Below are 15753 nucleotides of genomic sequence, written 5' to 3'. Positions count from 1 at the left end.
TTTTTGAATTATGGTTTTTATATGATTATTTTGGCATTGTCAGGATAAAAACCTAACTGTGTGAATTATAGTTATAAAACTAAAACTATGTAAGCCTGTGTAAATACCTAGATTCTGTATTTAAATGGATTTGGTGTCCACTACCTGTCCTTGTATCATGGTTTCTCCAGCTCTGATGATTTTTCACTTCTATCTTCCTCTTGGTAGTCTTTGTTAACAAACTATATTTTTCAAGGAGGTGCATTGGATATTCCTTGAATTCTTGCAATCCTACCTGTTGTTTTTATACTTACAGAACAACTTGATCAGGCAGATGTTTTGGGGCTCACATTTTATTTTACTAACACCTCTGTAAACAAATGTTCATTGCTTTCTGGTTCGAGTGTTTCCATCCAGACACCTATATGATTTGTTTAAAGGGCAATATCAGTCAGGTTCACTGACACTTGACATTGTAGATTTTCTGGAGCACAGTATGTCCTATCAAGTAGCAAAGTTAAGTTGTTCTTTTATTTCAGAAACTTTTCTGCTACTATTTGAATTCTGTGTCCTTATTGTTCTCTTCTCCAGAACACCAATTCTATGTATGTTACGCTTTTCTTTTTCTTCCATATTTATCCTCATACTCTGTACACAATCACTTTCCACCTCTCAAATTCTTCAAGCCTAATTACTGCCTGTGTTTTCTGTCTAAACTAATTTTAGTTTTGTGGCTTCAGATGTAGTTTTAACATCTTCAACATTATTCTGTTTCTCTTCTAAGAGAGTCTCTTCTAAGCTTAGGCCTTAGCTTTTAAGCGGTTTCATAATACATTGTTTTAATAGGTATATGTCTTTTCTTTAGCTTAAACACTTGTAAGAAAAGATCATGTGGAATATAATTTCTTTGAAATGATGGAGAATGATCATTGTGAATTTTTATTGAGTTCTTCATGTAATTTATTTTGAGATGCATGTTCACTTATGTTCTCATCCTCCTACCCTAATCTGCTACCCCCTCTCCACTTTTTTCTTCTGAGTTTCTTTGTACATGTCCCTCAGTGGTTCCTCTGTGATTGTTACTCATATTTGAATATTACCTACTGATTTCAAAGAATAATATGAGCCTAAGACTGAGGTGGAGGACAAACCGAGGACTCTGCTGTCTTATAATAAATACTCTGTTACCAAATCTGTTATTTCCTCTCAATTTTTTGGATATTCTTGGAGAACCTCTTAAGTGAAGGACCAGATAGTAAATATTTTAGGTTTGCAAGCCATACAGTCTTTCTCTCAACTACTCAACCTGGCTGTTGTAACCTGTTATGGACTAAACTGTATACCTTAAATTCGTAGGTTGAAGCCCTAACTCTTAATGTGACTGTATTTAGAGATAGGGCCTTTAAGGAGGCAATTAAGGTTAAATGAGACCATCAATGTGAGGCCCTAGTCTAATAGGACTGGTGTCCTTAAAAGAGGAGGAACAGACACCAAGGATGTGCATACACAGGAAAAAGGCTATGTGAGGATATAGTGAGAAGGTGGTCTGTGAGCCAAGGAGAGAGGCCTTAAGAGAAAACAACTCTACCAGCACTTGATCTTAAATTTTCAGCCTCCAGAATTGTGAGAAAACAAATTTCTGTTGTTTAAGCTACCCAAACTGTGATATTTTGTTATGGAAGCAGCCGTAATAAATAAATAAATAGCCTGAAAGCAGCCATAGAAAACATGTAAATATGAATATCGCTGTGTTTCAATAAAACTTTATTCCTGGATGCTGAAATACGGATTTCAGAAGTTTTCTTGTTTCACAAAATATTATTCTTCATTTGATTTTTTTAACCACCTAAAAATATAAAAACCATTCCCAGCTCATGGAACAAAAACAAGCAATGGCTGGATTTGACCAGCAGGTACTAAATGCAACCCCTATGCTAAAGGGAAGGTTGATTCAGAGTGAAGCCTAGTGAGTCACAAACCTTTGTGTTAAGATCTGATGATTGGTTATTCCCCCTGGTCCTTTACCCTCATTCACTTCTGGGTATAGAAGTTAATATGGCACATTAACCTGTGCTCATGAGCCCTCTTCTCCTGCCTTCCTTCCCTGATAAGGAACTGCACACAAGAGCACTCCCTGCTTGTCTCAAATTCGCCTAGTACTGGGTATTCTAATCAAAGGATCATTGGCTAGACCTTCCACTATTGTGACGCTTATTTCTGGAGAAGTCTGCATCCTGTTCAGAGTCTGAGGTTTGGGGCCACTCTCAGCGCCCTCATGTTGGCGGAGCTTTCCATGGTAATTGACTTCTGTGTTTCATAGTCTGTGGTTTAGGCTTATGGCCATCTTCTTGTTATACTGGTGGTGGAGGGTTTGGGTTTTTTCTTTTTTCCCATTATGTCTTTGGTCTTTAAGGTACTGAAGTACAGTAAAAGATCCTTTACACACACACATCTTTGAATGGAAGTCAACCAAATGCTTCTGGACAATTAAGAATGTGTCTTGTTTTCTGTCTTCCCAGAGCGTAGCCCAGAGCTTGGCCCAGGGTTAATACCTGCTGAATCAAAAATCTGTTTTCCCTATGAAATACTTCCCCATCTCTTCTATCTACACTGAAACTGTTCTCACACGTGCCACCATCATCTCTTCCTTGGCGATTGCACCAGTCTCCCAACTGGCCCCTCTCATCTGCCCTTGCTCCCCTTCAATTCATTCTTCACTTTGCAGCAAGCAATCTTATATCACAAATATGAGCATGCCACCCAAAGAAGTGCTCTTTATTCTTAAGATAAGGCCTGGAACCAGGCATATAGAAGGCATTCAATAAATATTTGTTAAATCAAAGATTGTGGGAATCAGGAGCCTCAAGCCATTGAGTTATAGTATCCTCTTTGGCAGTTTATTAAATCTGTCTTTGCTTCAGCTTTTCTGTTTGTAAATACCTGCTTATGACCATAAAACAAAAGCAAGATAGTAGGTGAATATTTTAGTTAATTTCTTCCAAGAGGCAGATACCAAGTAGGATTAGACATGCAAGAGATTTATTGAGAAAGGGAGCAGGGAAATGTGGGAAGAGCCTCCATACAATATCGGACGTCTGATACCAGTGGGAGGAGAGAGGGAATAAGGAGCCACAGAGCAGTTCCAAGAAAGACTTAGCCAGGCCAATGGGAAATCCTGGAGCATAGAGACCCCGGGACCATAGAGAGTGTCCCGGCTGGAAAGGGCCTATATCAATACCCCTACAAAGTTCATTCACTGGGTCAGAACAGCCTTTGTGAAGTGCAGCATCAGCACTAAATGGGTGGTGGTTCCAGGGGGGCATTAGCTCCCTGAGCAGAAGATCAGAGTAGTGTATTGTTATAATTGCCACAAGTAGGAACCCCTTGAAGTTAGGAGAGGAGGCATTAACTGAACACAAGAAAAAAAAGGCGTCATTCAGTAGTTGTTCAAGGACTGTCTGCTTAGCTTGGGGGTTTCATATCATAAACTCATCAGCCTTGCCTTTTAAGTTCCTTCTTCCTGCTGTGTTCCTTTCATCCTTTTCACTACTCACCAACACCTTTATTCAGAGGTTGCAGGAACAGAGAAGCAAGAATTCAGACCATTTTTTCAACAAATAGCAGGACCAAATAGCCCACCTCCCCCATTTTTATTTTCTTTAGCTCCTTCTTTCCTCCCTCCCTCCTTTTCTTCTTCCCTCCACTTCTTTCTTTCTTTCTTTCTTTCTTTCTTTCTTTCTTTCTTTCTTTCCTTTCTTTCTTTCTTTCTTTCTTTCTTTCTTTCTTTCTTTCTTCTTTCTTTCTTTCTTTTCCTTCCTTCCTTCCTTCCTTCCTTCCTTCCTTCCTTCCTTCCTTTCCCTTAGTGGTAAAATGCAGCAAAGTGTTTATACAAGTGTTTTTGTCTAAAGATGATGTTTAATTATATTTTGATACATAATAGTTTTGAAGTCCCAGACCTCCATTAGCACAAACAAAATTAGTGATACTATATTATTATTATCTCCTAGATTTCATCTCTTATTCTCATTTTGTTAAACTATTGATTTTTCTGTGACTTTCAAATTCAGAAGGAAAAGGGTGCTCCAGGAAAGCCAATATCACCAGTGTTTCTTCCATACTCAGAAGAAAATATGTTCTTAAGAGTCATTTTTGTTTTTTAAAGTACTTAGGATTTATTCAGGAAGTTACTTGAGCTGAGGCCAGACAGAAGAACAGACCATCCAACTTCTGACATTTTCCAGGGCTGTGTGTCCAGAACGTGGTGACCCAATTTTTCTCCGTTGGCCTATATTAAGCTGAACATGTCACGGCCTAAGTCATCAGGCTTATGAGATGTTTCGTATTTTTAAACCCAAAACCACTCTTATAAAGAAAGTGAAGCATTAAATAAAATATGCCACTATAATTTTTGAATAATCGTAAAAGCTGGCAGTGCTGGTCTATAAAAATAAACCAGAAAGCCAATGCAAATAGGCCTATGAAGCAGTCAAACCCAGGGGTTGCCCAAGGAGGCCGGCCATGTGGTAACAGACAGACCAAACTCCTGATTTTGATTTCTCACTTATGTACACCTAAAAGCGAGGTGGGGTTATGATTACGATGGTACAGAATTGGGGTGTGGTAGAATTCCTGCTTTTCCATAACTTTCTTAATGGGGGGAAATATTTTTAAAGTTAGAGATGAAACTGAGTATAGTAGTTGGACAGAAAGATATTTTCATATAGACACACATAAGTGTTCACTTTACTTGTTTATTTAGAATGCATTGAGTAAGCATGTTATGTGCCCAGTCTGATCCTAGATACTGTGGATCAGAGATGGTCCACAATTTTTAATTTAATCTTTACATTTCTATGCAATCTCATTCAAGTTGAGAATATAGTTTCTTCCTAATCCAACTGGATGTCCAACAGCACACCCAATTGTAGTGAAAGTTTTTTACTACTAACTTTAAGGTGTTCTTAAACATGTTAACCTCACTTATCTAAGTCAGTTAATTATGTACTGTAATAAATTCTTCACAGAATAGCATTCTAGTTAGTTTATGTGTGTATGTCTTATATCTTCTAGATTATCAAATCTTGGAGTTTTTTACTCACCCACAAATTGTCTTAGAGTGAATCAGCCCTCTTATAAAGCTAGATAGCTGGGCCAACACATTCAAAGTATTTCTCACTGAGCCTATGATATTACTTGGCTAGGAAATCTGTGTTTAAATCATGAAACCAAACATTTTTTATGATTATTAAATAATTCCAAACTAAATAAGGAGAAAAAATGTTTGATTTTGAGCTGATTAATTCATACTGCCATTTCTCCATTTTTAACAGATTAATTCATTGGATTTGCGGTCAGAGTTTTGTTTTTTACTTTGAGTGTCTCATAACATGATATTATTACTCATAACATAATATGTTATTACTATCTGGTAAATGTTTGTGTAAGTATAGTCATTAATTTTCAAATTTTCTAACAAAATGTAATGAAAATTCATATGATGCATTATAGTATTGCATTGATGTTCCCAGATACGTAGTGACATCTTCTAGAGGAAAGGGTCAGGAACTGGTATGTTGGGGTCAATCTGGGGCAGCCCAAGTCCAATGTCCAAGTTGGAAGGGGACACTCAGTACAAGGTCTAAAGGAAGGAACACAGGAAGTCTGAGCAAGCAGGACAAGACCCATATTTTTGGTTCATGGTCCAGAGACAAGAGGAACATCTGGAGGCTCCATGCCAGTCTGGTTGTCCCAGGAGCATTGTGCTCAGCTGCTGCTTTCATACAGACTCCTGGTACAGGCTGCCTCGAATCAAAGGATTGGTCAGCTTTGCCTAGTGACGCTATGGTTGTATGAAAGATGGAAGTTTTTAGGTCCTTATTTTTTTTTCAGTTCTGGAAAACTTAATTCAAATATTTATCCAGATGTAAAATTCCTTGGATCATTGTTTAAAATGAACTTTATTAACTAAACTGGATCCAGGAAAATTCTATAATCAGTTTTGTTATTAAGAAATGAATTTTTATTTGAGGCATTCCTTTCTTCCTTCATTTATTCATTTCTGGGACTTGGTCCAAAACTTATATAAAATATACACAGAAAGAGAGAAAACAAGTGGCCTCTTTATATAAACTAATCAAGAAGGAAATGAAGCCACCCAAATGTGGCCTATGCCATCTGTGCTCTGTGATAAATAGCAAAACTGCAGTCATGTTTTTTCTTTAAATGTTAACTATAAAATATAAAATCCTTTTTATTAACACCAGATGTCAAGAATGCTTATTAAAATGCCATGGTTTATTAAATAACATCATTTTAGACTCACTGAGCCAGTAAAGACTGGTGGGGTTTTTTTGCATTTAGATTAAGCATCTGAAATTATGTATTACTTACTAGATCTATCCAAATATGTGAATGCTAATATATATATATATATATATATATATATATATATATATATATATATACCAAAATTTAAATTTAGAAGTGGAAAGATTTATACATCATGGGTTTGACCAAAATATTTTTAAATCTGCAAAGTAGATTTTCATTTGGCTGTTATGTTTAAGATTTATTGAGATTTTTATATGCATGAAAAAGGCATTACTTTATGTATCTCAGGTCTAGAGGAAAGCAGAGAAGTTCGAATAAAAATAAACAGTAGCTCTAAAATTATGTATTTTCTCTATCCTTTTTAGCAGCCTTTTCTTTGGCTTTCATAACAAACGTAATTGTGAGGAAATCTATTCTCTTCTGTTTCTCCACATTCCTCACCAAGTAAGAGTTCCTACAGCCTTTTCTCAAGCCGAGTCAGGGAAGGAATAGCTTTGAGAACTACTAGATAGAATTTTTGCAGAAATCAGAAATAAAGAGTTTTGGGAAATTTCTCTGCAAGCCCATGCTTGGAATATTTTGGATTCAAATTTAAAGTCAATAATGAGAGTTTAACATGGTGATTAAGGAACATTACATATTCATTTTTTTTCTTCATGATTTGATACTTTGGTTGAACCTCTCTTAGCAGGGCTCCTTGAAATGATTCTGGAATTGCAGAGCTTAATGCTTTGAATATTTTCTTTTCTCTTTCATTTTTGCATATAGTTTGTACATGACCTATTAGGTAGCTAACATGAAGATTAGGAAAGTTATTTTGAGATGTAAATTCACCTACATCAATGTCAATCAGCCTTAAATTACTTAGGCCAAAGTCAGTGTTTAATACTCATCTCTTGTATTTATTTGTCCAAGGAAACCAACTTTCTAATGGTGATCTGGTGATTAGTCTTATTTGCTCATTGCTACTTAGACATTATTTTGTAATGTTTAAATCAGGGTCACCCCTGAATATTATTTATTGAGTTTGAAACCAGCAGGTGTATTCTGGAAAAGTAAAGAGCAAATAGTAAAGTGGCTTACATGTTTACCTAAGAGTTTATTTTCTTTGGTATTTTATCTGCTGCTTTGGGTTTTAAAGGTTTACTATGAGAGCATTAGGAACAAATGGGCCCTTTGTTTTTCAGGAGCAGCAGGTGTTGAAACAGCTTTTCAGTTTAACTTGGACAATAGTAGTTAATGTATTTATTGACTTGATTGATCATTACATGCCCCAAGGACGATAGCCTCCCAATAAAAATTATCTGGATATTTTTATGGTTATCTGGTATTGTTCTGTTCATTTAATCTGCGTATTTGTCTATGTGGGCAAGGGATACGTGTCTGGGTAAATTTGCTGCAAGAAGCAATTGCACTTTTTTTTTTAATTTTTTTTTTTCAACGTTTATTTATTTTTGGGACAGAGAGAGACAGAGCATGAACGGGCGAGGGGCAGAGAGAGAGGGAGACACAGAATTGGAAACAGGCTCCAGGCTCTGAGCCATCAGCCCAGAGCCTGACGCGGGGCTCGAACTCACGGACCGCGAGATCGTGACCTGGCTGAAGTCGGACGCCTAACCGACTGCGCCACCCAGGCGCCCCAGCAATTGCACTTTAAATCCAGCCATATCATAAGACAATTCCTAAAATGTTGTTATTCTTAAACCATGTGAACATGGATTTATAATTACCATGGCTTTAGAGGTATTAAAAACTTAATACCTTGTGGAAGATCTCACCAAATGAGGCAAATGATTCTTCAACTTAGTTCAAAGGAATTTACTATGAGTTATCCATGAGATAATTCTAACAGTTCTAGAGTTCCTAAATCTCCAACTTTAATGATTTACTTGCCCCAGCCATCTATACAACAGAGATAAAGTGTCAAACATGCAGCATAATGCTAGAAATGTGTATTTCTATATATTGATAAAGCACTCAACAAATACTTACTGAATAAAATATTCAGAGAAAAAAAACCCATTGTTGGTCTAGAGACATTTAATTAACTAACCTGGCATCAGTGAATGGCATTATCCCACATTCTGCTCCCAAGTGCACCCTTCTTTCTTATGTTTAAAAAAAATTTTTTTTAAACGTTTATTTTTGAGAGAGAGAGATAGAGCATAAGCGGGGGACGGTCAGGGAGAGAGGGAGACACAGAATCTGAGGCAGGCTCCAGGCTCTGAGCTGTCAGCACAGAGCCCGACGTGGGGCTCGAACTCCCGGACTGCGAGATCATGACCCAAGCTGAAGTTGGACGCCCAACCGACTAAGCCACCCGGGGGGCCCCTTTAAAAATTTTTTAAATATTTGTTTATTTTGTAGAGGGGAAGGAGAGGCACAGAGAGACACGGAGTCACAAAATCCTAAGCAGGCTCCAGGCTCTGACCTGTCAGCACAGAGCCTGTCGCAGGGCTCAAAATCACGAACCACAAGATCATGACCTGAGTCAAAGTCAGATGCTTAACTGATTGAGCCACTCAGGCACCCCTTTTCTTTCTTATGTTTCTGAAACTGACTATAATCTAATGATAACTTTAGATGAGTATAAATAACTGTCTCCAAGTTAGTATCAGTTCCTTTATTATCTGTCCATTAGTCACATTTTAGATCTTAGACCTATTCTGTTCATGTGATGTTTCTAATCTAGGGTCTACAGTGCTTCTACCCTATCATTTGGGTTTCCAAATAGAGGGGTTTGAGTTACAATAGAAGGCATGTATCTAGAGAGTTTTATGTGTCTTTTTTAATTGTGAAAAAAATGTATATAACATAAAATTTATTATCTCAACCATTTTGAGTGTACAGTGTAGTGGCATAAGTACATTGACATTGTCATACAACCCCCACCGCCTCCATCTCCAGAATTGTCTCCATTTTGCAAAACTGAAACTCTTTCATCAATAAACAATGACTCCCCATTTCCTCCTCCTTTGGGCCCCTGCAATCTAGTGGTTTTTAGTGGAAATTACTATGCTAAAATATTGCTGTATATCTATAAGGATATTTATGCTCACCATCACATTTATGAATGTTTAGGACTGACGGATTACAGAAAATACATATGATATATTTATTTTTTGCCACATCAGTTTTCTGAGGTAATGGGTGTCCCTACTTCTACTTCTAACTTTTCATGTACTATTTAGATGGTTACATGTGTTAAGGGTTCAATTTTAAATATATCTAAAATCTTGGAACTTCAGTAATCTCTTCCAAATATCTTCAGTTTTCAAAAACACTAACTTTTGTTGCATTAATTTCAGGCACTTAATTTCTACCTTTTTTCTCATCATGTCATTCAGCATTAATGTTTTTCGTATTTCCATGTCAATTTATGTATTTATCGAACGTAAACTCTATATACCTTTTAAAATAACGTTCTATACTTAAGACTAAATAATACTCAACCATACTTTTGTCAAATGGTCTATTTTATCTAAGAATCCCTATTTCATCTGGGTTGCATTGATTTATTTTGGAATCAGGTAATCTGACTTTCAGTTCTTCTGTCAAGGATTATTTGTTATTAATGTATGAGTGGCTATGTTAGCATTCAATCTCAAGGAGTGGTGGAGGAAGAATACTGAATATGTTTTGTTTTCTTTTTAAGCCCTCAGGCTGAAATTTCTCTGCAGTAATTGTTGTCATAAGTCAGAGTTTTTAAACAGCTGAGCTTGAATTCTGCTTTATTTCTTTGTATGATGATTATTTCTTTGTATGATGATTCCTTTGTATGATGATTAAATCATTTATTTCTTTGTCTCTTTTTATGATGATTATTTCTTTGTATGATGATTAAATATTATTATGATATTTAGAAAATAATTCTTAATATTTTATTATGTTCACATAACAAAAGTTACTTTCTAATTTTATTCTACTTGCTATTCCAAGTCAAATAGTCATTAAATAAATTTGCTTCCAAACCAAGTCAGAACCATTTAAATATGCTATACTGCTATCTATAGTCAGGTTGGATTCTTTTTAGAGCAGTGAGTAGTCACCTAGTGGATGTTACCTGAGAAATGTAGAGAGAGATTTTTCTCCTCGGTCTCACATGTCTGAAATTTTACCATTAGAGGTTCAATACTTGTTGTCTGCTCTCAGATGGTACCCTTTATTTTTATTTTTATTTTTTTGGTAATATAATCACCTTTTAATAAATAATGACAAAAATCCTATGTGTTTGTGAATATATGTATGTATGTACGTGAGCTTATATACTTTTTTATGATAATATGAGCATAGAAAAAAAGAAAGAAAGATACATCTCAGGTTGTTGGTGTGGGTTACAGATGGTACCCTTTAAAATGTGAAGATCCTTGGGAAAAGTGACTCTTCTTATTGTCAATCACCAACTCTTTTGTGGATTTGTTTTATCCAGGGTAAGTTCAAGTGGAGGTATAGAATAAGGTAAGAGAGACAGAGAGAAGGAGAATAAAAAATAAGGTAGGTAGGAACTGAGGTAACAAGGACAAAGCTTTAACTGCATCAATAGTTTGCCTCTTTCATCCCTGACTCCCATGGAGTATCATTTACTTGATGCTTTGAAAAAGTCAGTAAAATTTAGGTCTCTTTTTCAGAATTTCCTTCAGAAAAATCAACAAATATCCATTGTATGTCTCTTCCATGCCACAGTTGCTGCTCAGCACCTCACATGAATTATTTTACTTACTCCATAAAGCAACCCCATATGACTGACAAGGGAATGAGGTTCAAAGAAATTTGGTAACTGTCTGAAGGTCATGCGGCTAGTTACTATCATTCTGATTGCTAAGCGTATGATCTTCACCTCTAGACTGTATTTATTCTTAGGATTAATGGGGAACCATTGAAAGTTTTCAAGAAGAGTGACCTGATGAAATTGTATTTTAGAAAGTTCACATGGGTGTGACTAGTTTGGAGGGGACTAAGACTAGAATCAGGCTAGAAGTTAGGAAGCCATTACAGTTATCTAAGCAAGACCTGAATGTTGCTCATAGGTGGAAGGAGGAATGAAAAGAAGTAGATGGATTCAAGGAAGATTTGGGAATAGGCATCAACAATGTATTTAGAAGGCCAGGAAAGAGTCAAGGATGATCCTTGGGTTTCTGATTTGAGCAACCGGGTAGATGGTTGTTTTAGTCAGTTCAGGCTGCTATGACAAAAATACCATAACCTGGATGGCTTAAACAACAAACATTATTTCTCTAGGTCTGAAGACTGGAAGTGTCAAATCAAGGCACTGGCAGGTTTGGGGTCTGGTGAGAGCCTGTTTTCTGGTTTGCAAATGCCCGTCTTCTCGCTATGTCCTCACATGACAGAGAGAGAGAGAGAGCTCTGAGCTCTTCATCATCTTAAGGGCATTACTCCCATCTTGGGGGATCCACCCCCATGTACTTATCCAAACCTAAATATCTCCCAAAGTTCCCATCTCCAAATACTATCACACTGGGGATTAAGCTTCAACATATGAACTGGAAGGTCAGGGAGACAATCAGTCCATAGCAATGGTGAAGCCATTCACTAAGATGGGAACACAGAAAAAGGGTCAGCAAGAGACTGTGGGGGTGGGGTGGGGTGGGGGGTAGATAATGTTGAGCTTTGGACACATGGAGTTTGAGGTGTCTGTGAAATGTCCCAGTGAAGATGTCCAATAACAGTTTCCTCTATTGGCCTGGAGCTCAAGGAAATAGATATGGGCTGGAGGTATAAATTTGGAGGCTATCAAAATATGGATGGAAAGTAGATGAGATCACCCTGGAAAATGTGTAGAGTGAGAAGAGAAGGCCCTGACCAATGCCTGACAAAACAAAATAAAACAAAAGTAAATGAAATCAACATATAAGAAGGGCACAGGCAAAGAAAGAGCCCACTGAGAAAATGAGAAGGAACAGCTAGAGAGGTAGAAAATACAGCAAGGACAATGTAGGAGAACAAAAGCCCAGAAAAATAAAATTTCAGAAAGGAGGAGTGCTCAACTGCCTTAGCTGTTGGACTGTTAACTGAGAAAGTGAGGTAGGGACTGGTTTTAGCATTAGGAGGTGACACAAGGGCAGCAGAGTAAAAGATAAAAACTAGACTTCAGTCTTCTTTTGGCTACTAAATGGATGCATAGGATTACAAAATACAGAGGGAAAAAGTTAAACACATTTCCCTTGTGAATGACTATTTTAATTATGTTTATTATTCCAAATGATTTGTCCAGCCTAAAATCATTCAATCCTAATACCCATGTGGGAATTTTATTTTCATTTCTGGAGGTCATTCAATTCTAATTTTACAATCTGATGGGTTTTTTTTTTCAAACTTAATGATGTCATTTTTGATGAAAGCAGTGGAATTTTGAGATATTAAGATAGTTGTGGTTTTTCCTTGCAGGTGCTCTCTGGCAAACGAAGCAAAGAGAGAGCAGGTAAGTCTCCTTGATGAAGGATTTTTTTACTCTATTTGCTTATCAAAGTTGTTTGAAGAGTCTTGCCTCATCACTATAAATTTAAGCATGACACGAGTTTTGCAGAATAATCGATAGTCACAGTGTAAGGTTAAATTAGAATATGTCCTACATCCTGAAGACTGGATCAGTTCACTTAGTTTTCTGCTAGTTGTCATTCAGCCATATTATGGGTTTAATCCTCATTTTGAAGAGATAGTTTTTACACAGAAAGAAATCCCTTTGTCGAACCAGTGTTTATCTTGAAAATATACTGTAGATTCCATATAGAGTACACCTATATGGAAACAACTGCCTAGAAGATGAGTCTTCCTGACAATCATGAAAGGTAGCCATTTTTATTTGTATGGCTTCCATATTTGGAAATGTTCTGTGTAAATCAGTATGTTTTGCACCTTACTTTACTTAATTTCTTATTTAAATAACTACATAAAATAACAGCTGGCAACTCCCTGAACCACCACTTCTTACCAACTAGGTAGTAGCTGTTTGTATTATTTCAACGGTATTTTTTTTTAGTTGAGCAGTCATTGTGGACACATCATTCTGAACTTTCTCATTTTTCCTTACTTCATATGGCCATTTAAAGGCTTGTACATAGAAGAAAACCACTTCAAAAACTATGTGATTTTCCACTATACTTTTCTTCTTATATTGAAGATTATATGCTTTTAGAGGAGTTCAAATGTAAATTTAAAGCTTCTTTTCTCTAAGTTTATATCTTTAAAGCATGTTTTGGAAATAACCCTCTCAAATAATGCCACTAATTATAATCCTTTAATGCTGTCCTTGTTTGGGTGACCATGATTATGTCCATTTTCCCATTATTTCCATTTTTTTAATGCTCCCTTTTCTTTAATTGTTGGAGAACCAGTTTTAGTTTATTATTCAAAAACACAAGATCTCAGCTTCAGTCAAATTGGATCAGTATCAGCATTAGATCTCTGGGATATTGTCATCTGCTGCTCTATCTCTTAGGGAGATTTGCAAGGAGTCTCTCTCTTACACTGGACCACCAGGCAAAGTGACTGGCTGGAACTTTGTAATGAAAATGTCTTTAGTGAGACAGTGGGGCCCAGCAACTGTGCCACTAAAACCAACAGACTTTATCGCTGCTATTTTGCGAAATACTAGTAGCATCAAGTATACATAATTTTGTCCATATTCACTTCTTTATTTGAGACTTTGACAGTACTGAACCCTCAGCCACCTCAGTGGAGTGTAAGCAAAGCCCTCTTTCAAGTTCATGTGAATGTGTCCCAATAGTAAATTGTGCCATAAGTAGAAAGCTCTGTGCTTCACCTCTCGTGTTGAAATTCCAACCCGAATTCAAGGAGTCGATACTACGTTCACGTCAGCAAAGAAAGTGCTTCACTCCAGAAATGTCCAAGTGAGAAATTTACACAAATGAACAGCATGTGAAAGTTTTAGACAAAGTGTTTCCCCTGGATATTTGATAACTAGAATATGTTAGATCTGTTTTCTTTTTATCATAAGCATATCCAACTTAGGATAATTTCCATCATGTAAAAGCTATAGTCAAGGGAGCAAATAGAAAAACAACACGGTCAACTCCCAGAAAGAAATGACATGTAGCTTTCTAACAAATCTCCAATGAGGAAGTTCAGCTTTAGTGGCTCTGATGTGGTGAAAAGTACCAGTGTGGATGTGGAGTTTATCTACGATTCAGGTATCACACAGTGGGGGTTCCATCTACCAGAGACTACATTTTTAGCTGCTTATCAATTCTGCCAGCTGGTGTCATTTTTGACAGAAAAAAAAAATTGAATAGGCAAGGAGGCCATCAGAAACTAGAAAAGAGTCAAATCACTTCTCACATAAATATTTATGGAAAACACTCTGGGAGTAGGAAATATTGGTGAAGGATGTCTGAGAACAATTTTTCTGCACATGTAAATGAGAGGAGAATTTTTGAAGCCTAATTCAAATTTCCCTGAGAATGTAACATAGTCCATAAGTTTGGGGTGTTTCAATGATAAGTTGTCCTCTTTTTTTTTTTTCCAATCTCATCTTTCAAATTAAATTATTTTCACAATTAAAATTTTTAATGATCCCTCCTTCTTGACATTTGTAAAATATGGAATGGGCTCCCCTTGCTTCTAATTTTGCTTTCTATAATAGCTTCTTGGTTGGAGTATCTAGGAGCTTCTCTCTGTATGTTTTACCAAAGATGTAATAGGGCAGCCAGATGGAAGATATATTGGTGGCTGCTTAATATATACAGATGTAAGGTGTAATATGACATAGGAGGAGGATGTGGCTGTGAGCCAGCCTCATTGTTTGCCCTTGTAAGGTGACTTCTGATGATTCTTTCTTGTGTGTTAAAATGGCCTGATCCACGCTTTCCTGTGGTTTTAGTCACTGGTAAGGGATAAATGTGGAGCCCAATGGAATAGCGATCTTGAGCAGAAAAGCTGAGGTATGATGATGTGGCCTAAAGTCCAGTCATTGTTATTGCTTTCACTAGTAGATTAAGAGAGAGTGTCACAAGATAACCATACTCTTTTTTAAAACAGTTTAAACTATCCACTAGGACCAAGAGATCTCAGCCTAGTGAAGAAAAAAACATTTACTATGGTAACAGTGCAGTAAATTCTCTGAGTTCATGCCTATCATCCTTTGGTGCTTGTTGGATAAAAAGTCAAAATAGAAATACATAGTACATATTATGGAATGGATTCTGTAATGGAATGAAAATTTATTTTTTAAAAGTGAATATAAATGTTCATAAATAGGGGCACCTGGGTGACTCAGTCGGTTGAGCGTCTGACTTAGGCCCAGGTCATGATCTCGGGGTTTGTGAGTTCAAGCCCCGTGTCGGGCTCCATGCTGACAGCTCAGAGCCTGGAGCCTGCTTCAGATTCTGCATCCCCCTCTCTCTCCGCCCCACCCCTGCTTGTGTTCTGTCTCTCTCTGTCTTTCAAAAATGAATAAACATTAAAAAA

General features: G+C 36.8%; 1 long non-coding RNA gene across 2 annotated transcripts in view; it reads left to right on the top strand.

The window, feature by feature from the left end:
- The window catches only part of LOC121012842 (uncharacterized), a 90010-nt gene extending 76758 nt beyond the window's left edge, over positions 1–13252 (top strand). For both annotated transcript variants that reach the window (XR_005782354.1, XR_005782355.1), the window contains exons 4-6: positions 6675–6753; positions 12715–12748; positions 13047–13252. This is a non-coding gene — a long non-coding RNA (uncharacterized LOC121012842). The remainder of the gene's footprint in view (positions 1–6674; positions 6754–12714; positions 12749–13046) is intronic.
- The last annotated feature ends 2501 nt before the right edge of the window (positions 13253–15753 follow it).

This window comes from Herpailurus yagouaroundi, unplaced genomic scaffold (genome assembly GCF_014898765.1).
Source record: "Herpailurus yagouaroundi ecotype Mexico unplaced genomic scaffold, PumYag 197, whole genome shotgun sequence".
Lineage (NCBI taxonomy): Eukaryota > Metazoa > Chordata > Mammalia > Carnivora > Felidae > Herpailurus > Herpailurus yagouaroundi.
Note: the sequence above shows the minus strand (reverse complement) of the source record. Positions and strands in the feature narration are given on the sequence as shown.